The 6,000-nt window shown below is 42.9% G+C and overlaps 1 pseudogene; it reads right to left on the bottom strand.

Annotated features, from left to right (window-relative positions):
• Window positions 1-2,833: 2,833 nt before the first annotated feature.
• LOC109379350 (ubiquitin thioesterase OTUB1-like) overlaps window positions 2,834-6,000 on the bottom strand; it is a 108,170-nt pseudogene continuing 105,003 nt past the window's right edge.

Here is a 6,000-nt window from a genome sequence, read left to right as displayed (position 1 = left end):
CACTCTGCTTTGCTCATAGTAAACCCTCAATAAATGTTGATGGATACTTGAAGAATGCAAAACAATGGACTAGATGATTCTGATGGAATCCATCCCTAAGAATGTGCATGGTTAAGAACACAGCCCACTTGGAGGCAGCAGAATCCTGGGGATGGGCTGGGACTCTGCAAAATGGTTTTTATGTTGACCTGGAGCTCAGACCAGGCAGTGTGGGGTTCAGAGCAGCATGAGTGGGACCCAGAATGACGTCATATCTCAATAAGTATGTGAAAGTGATGATGTATTCCTCTGGAACAAATCACAGTCCTTCTGACTACCTTTACTCTTTCAGTCAAAAAGGTACAAGGAAATCTCATTACCTTTCATCCCACATCTATTTTTTTTATCCCACAAGAAAGTCATTCAATTCTGAAAGCCCTTGAGAAGCTCCTAATGGTACAATGTTTCTTGCCTTCACCACTTCCCCCACTTATAACATTTTCTTATCTTGGTTCCTTGAAAAACGCTATAACAGCCTTTCACTGTAAATAGCGGCTACTACCCTCAAATTTACCTCTCCCCAAAGAAAGACACAAAAGCAACTCCAGTGTGAAGTATATGGAGGAGGTGGTGGCTATCTCACCATTGGGATTCATAGGGCATTATAAATTTCTATGGAAATGGGAATTGCAGAGAATCTGCTCAGCTTTCGGGCAACCTGGTTACCTTACAGAACATTCCGTTTCTTCTCTTTACTGCAGAGCATGGCTGGGTAGTATTTCCAGCTATGAATCTACTAGATTTCTAGATAGATAGATAGATAGATAGATAGATAGATAGATAGTAGATAGATAAATAGATAGAGATATGCAGCTTTATGTACTCTGGGATTATCATATCAGCTTTTACTTTGTAACTATAAATGTTTCCTGTATTGAAAAAAATGTATATTGAGTCTATGAAAGCACTTACAGATAGATACATGAATGCATAAAATGTTCAAATGCTTTCAATATAGTATTTTTTCACAAATACGATTGGAAAATTTTATTTTGTACTGCTTAATGTAGAAGGGAAATTTAACAAAGAAGAAGCAAAATTATGAAATTTAACTCTGGAGTCTAAGTGATAAAATGACTCAGCCAAACATAACTGTCTAATTGCTCTATTCATACCATTTTAATCAACCAAGTGATGCATATTGCATGCCATTCTTTGCAATCTCTGTGTGCCCAAATTGTACTGTATGCTTCCAGGTTTCTAATGTTGAGATGAAGACTGTGGACTGGTGTCATCAGGGAAGGCTTCCTGGTGGAAGCATGATTGGGTATTAAATGGTGGTTAATATTTGGCAGTCACTGGGTGAGAATGGAGTTGAGGGGGTTTTTAGGCTTTGAGAATGCTATGATAAATGGTGTCTGAGTGGTGAGACCCCTAACCTCAACACCCCAGCCATGGGACTGAAGTGTAGCCACTAAACAAAAAGGAGTGGAAAATGATCCTGGGCGTCCAGTTTGGAATGTGTGTTGCTAAGTGACAGTTTTGCTTCTCTCCTATGGGCCAGCCACTTTTATTCGTAGTATCATAACAGGCTGATCTGTCATAATCCATTGTGAGGTGTGTCAGAGTAATTTGATTCTGGGGAAAAATAACTATGAGAGGTTTTGTTTGACTTACATGTGTTTTGTGTCAATTAGAGTTGCTACCTTTATACTCATCATGTGTGATAGGGATCTTACTGCACCGTGACGTCTTTTCCTGTCCATCGCTGGGATTACTGCATGACTGGGCCAGCTCAGTCAATGGGTGGGACAGTAACATGCAGAGCCAGATGCATACCACACATCTGCATGGGGTTGAAGGGCATTGGTCTAAGGGATAATGAATAAAATAATGCAGAGTGTGAGCCAGTGCTAACGCCTTCAGCCTCAGAAAGGAGCCTATGTTCTGATGGGGGCTGTTCCCAGAATCTGCTCCTGATCCCGCTCCTGATGCATATCTGAGCCCTGATATGACAGAAGGCTACAAGTACATGTGACACATTGGGGCTCAAAGTACATTGCCTTTGGGCTCCTCTAACACAATGCCACCTGGAGTAGAGGAAATGCTTTGCCATACACCTCCTCACTAGTATAGGGCAGCCAGGAGAGAAGTACTGTGCCTAATACGATCGCTGAAAAGGCGGAGGCACGAGGAACAACTCAGATGCTGTGAGATACTAGGGAGGTTTTCAGAAGTACTTAAGGCAAGGGCTTTAGCAGATGGAGAGTGTATATATACATATACATACATATATATATGGCTTGACTTCCTATCAAAGCAGTTAACTGGTTACTTGGGTAAGCAGTTTCCCTCTCATTCCCTTGCATTCAAATGCAATCATTGAATGGTATGAAAGGGCCTTAGAGCTCAAGGCTTATTGGTAGACACGAGACCCCATGCCAAATGCATGAACATCACTCATCAGGTGTACAGTGAGTGGCATGGGGAAACACCTGAGAATCTCAACTCTGAGTAATTGGTTTTGGAGCCATTGAAATTTGAAATGGGTGATGTCTAGAGGAATGTGACTTTCTGTGATGAACCTAGTGGCCAGGTGAATGAAGGATTAATCAGAGCATATATTACAGGCTGGGAGGCCAATTTAGGAAGGTGGAGTTTAATATAGTCAGCCAGCATTGCAGATGAAATCAGAAAACATGTGGTCATGCCCTGGTTCTCCCAATTAGTTGCTGTGTGCCCATGGGTAAGTTTCTTAGCTTTCTGAGCCCGCGTCCTCACATACTGCGTGATCCATGAGATAAGAGTCCTGGCTTACCTCATCCACCCTTCTATAGCACCATCACTAGTTCTTCTACCCAGAATGCTCTTCTTCCTTGTCTGGGGTATATGGGATACTCTTACCTGGATTTGCTCTGTCCCCAGTTATCCCTTTGGAAGTATGAAAACCCTTGAAGAATGTTCTAAGCGTTTTTTCAGCTATTACCACTGGGAGACACACAAGGAAGAAAAGAACAAGTATGTGAGAGTTGATAAAACAATATTTTGTAAAAGGCCTCTCAGTAATTATTATTTATCGTCTTAAAATTTAACTGTCCTGACACCGTTTGAGGTTCCCCAAGAACTCATCTGGTAGTTTTACTTCTGGAAATCAGCCCTGACCAACTCTGTTCTCTGACACTGGTATTCTGCCTCCCTTGCCTTTTTTTGTGGGCTCTTTGTTCTTGCAGTGGCCCCTAGAGGGGGAGAATTATAGCGAGTGCTCATGGGGTCACTGTGGCCCACGAGGCCCAAGGAGGAAAAGCATGACCTCCACAGGGAGCTGCAGGTCAGGCAGTACCCCAGCCCTGTCTTCCTGCTTCATGCAAGAAACATGGGGTCCCCTGCAGGACAATTACTACAGTGGTTACACAGTAGTTTCAGGACTGATTCCATGTCACTCCCGTGGCCTTTTGCATATTCTAAACTGAAATCAACTGAATGTGAACTAAGAAAAGGGACAAGGAGATAAAAAAGGAAAATGAAGGTGCATCTGTGTCCATGTATGTTTATGGTATATACATATTTGATGGAACTATTTACAGCAGTTCTCAACCTGTGAGTCGTGACCCCTTTGAGGGTCGAACGACCCTTTCACAGGGGTCGCCTAAGACCATCGGAAAACAAAAAGATATTTACATTACGATTCATAGCAGTAGCAAAATTACAGTTATAGAGTAGCAACAAAAATAATTTTATGGTTGGGGGTCACCACAACATGAGGAACTGTATTAAGGGGTCATGGCATTAGAAAGGTTGAGAACCGCTGATTTAGAAAATGTGTATGGGATAGGGGAGAGAAATCATTCTAAATCTGCATCACTCTTAGATAATGTAAGATAATTAACTGGGGCTAGCTCTTGGTAGGGGGCTTAGGAATCTTGGTTCACTTTCTGATGAAATTAACTATAACAGTGTGAATAGGTCACAGATATTATGATTCTTATTACATATTGAAATATATAACAAATCCTAGGACAAAATATTGAAAAGTTATTTTTCAACCTGGGTTCTCAGGTTCTTTTTGTTTTTTTCCTCTCCTTTTCTCCCCTCTCCGCCTTTTTTTTGGTCGACTGGTGCTGATTGTGAGCATAGACCATGTTGTCTCTCCTCCCTACACTTACTGGATTCCCATTCCTGTGAAGCACGTCTTACTTCTGATGTTGGTTAAGTTGCTTAGAACTTCATGGCCATGCAGATTTTGTGCAGGAAGTGATTTTTCTCCCCTTGTTTGGCTTGGTGGTGGTGGACACTTGGTGCAGGAATGTGAGAGCTCATTAGAGTTTATTGTATGGTGCAGCAGGGGGAAGTGAAATTATAGAGGCCGGGGCGTGGGGGGAGAGGCAATTGCTAGACCAGCGCTGACACCAATAACTTTTTACGAGGGTGAGTCAAAGCATTAAGGAGGCTGGAACCAAGTTTCCGCCCTCTTGAACCTATTACTGTAGATCATGACAGAGAATGGTGGGAAGGCAACCCTCTTTCTCAGGCTGGGTGGATAGAAAGACTGAAGTTATGGAGACATGTCAAGGTGTTTGAACTCAACTAGCGGTTAGGGTGGGAGGGGATATTAGGAGAAACCATTAGTATACCAAATATAGTAAGAGCCAATACCTAATTACCTAGAATAATGGGGGAGGGAGCAGGGACGTGTCCCCAGAGGAAAAAAAAATAGCTCAGTGAGTCATTTCCTCAGACACCTGAGATTATAACTTCTTCTCTCCATTTTCATCTCCTTATGAAAACTAGGACTGCTTGTAATGCTTAGCCTGCCAGAGAAATATGGTATATCTTGAACACATAAGGCTTGAAAACTAGCCCTCTTGATGGAGACAGTATGATCTTATCTTACCAACTCTTTGACCTTGAGAGTTGACAGGCAGAGTTGCATGAATGGACCAAGTGGTAATCCACACTGCTGATGAGGGTGGTCCAACCTAACCCATCTCTGCCAATTCCCATGTGACTCATTTCTTCAGCCACAGGAGAGCCACAGTTAGGAAAAGCATGAGTGGGCCAAAAGGTTACTCTTCTTTCTGCCTGTGATGCTTATATCTTTGCATTTCCCAGAGATCTCATTGTCCTAGAGCACTTCTAACCTCTCAGGTGGCTTCAGCTGTGCCAACCTCAAAAGAGAGGAGCAATTCCTTCAACCAAGCAGGAATGAATTAAATTAGTGAGAACTTGCCCAATGCTGCAGCTTCTAATGTTATGTCTTTATACTTTCATCTCTGGTCAGTACTCTATGCATTTTCCTAGTTAGCCATTATTACTATTATTTTGTTTTTTTCCTCTCTAATAAACATATTTGCCTCTGGATATTACTAGCAGAAGATTCAAGGTCCTTTAAGTGAGACCCTCAACCCATTCGCATCACCCATTATAAAAAGACCAAACTGCAGCCATGGTCAACTGTGGTGAGTGTGTCTGTGCCACAGAAGGTATCAAATTGTTAGAACTTACCTGCTGCCTGCGCTCTGCATGGCCTGTGAGCAAATGCTCTAGCTGTGGTCAGCTTTGGTTGTGGCAGCTGGACGTTGGCAGGGGTGTGGAGTGTGAGAAGAGAAGGGCTCTCTCTGAAATTTCTTAGAGCAGCATCCTGTCCTATATCAAAATAATGCTTCATTGTGTGGGAGCACAAAGTGAGGTTACAGACACCAGTTGGGACTGGATGGCAGGCCTCTGTGCTTTCCATTTGGTCATTGTGCCTGCCCTGTGTGTGGTCACTGTGGGGCTGCTCCATTAGGATTCTTAGAGAGTGAGGACTTCTTGGATGGCACTCAATGGTCTTTTGTGCAGACCTGGAAACCAGCCTTGGTGAGGATTTTATGCATGTGAAGAACAGACTGTGTGTAAAGGAAGCGGTGAGATGGAGCTGATTCCAAGACCCTTGGGTCTAGACCTTTTGCCTTTGGCTTACACTGATTTTGGCATTCAAGAGTCTCATTTGATATGTTTCTTGGAGACAGAGGTGGATCGGTC

Source organism: Hipposideros armiger, unplaced genomic scaffold (genome assembly GCF_001890085.2).
Source record: "Hipposideros armiger isolate ML-2016 unplaced genomic scaffold, ASM189008v1 scaffold_2, whole genome shotgun sequence".
In the NCBI taxonomy this organism is placed as follows: Eukaryota; Metazoa; Chordata; class Mammalia; order Chiroptera; family Hipposideridae; genus Hipposideros; species Hipposideros armiger.
This window is presented reverse-complemented; position numbering and strand designations above follow the sequence as displayed.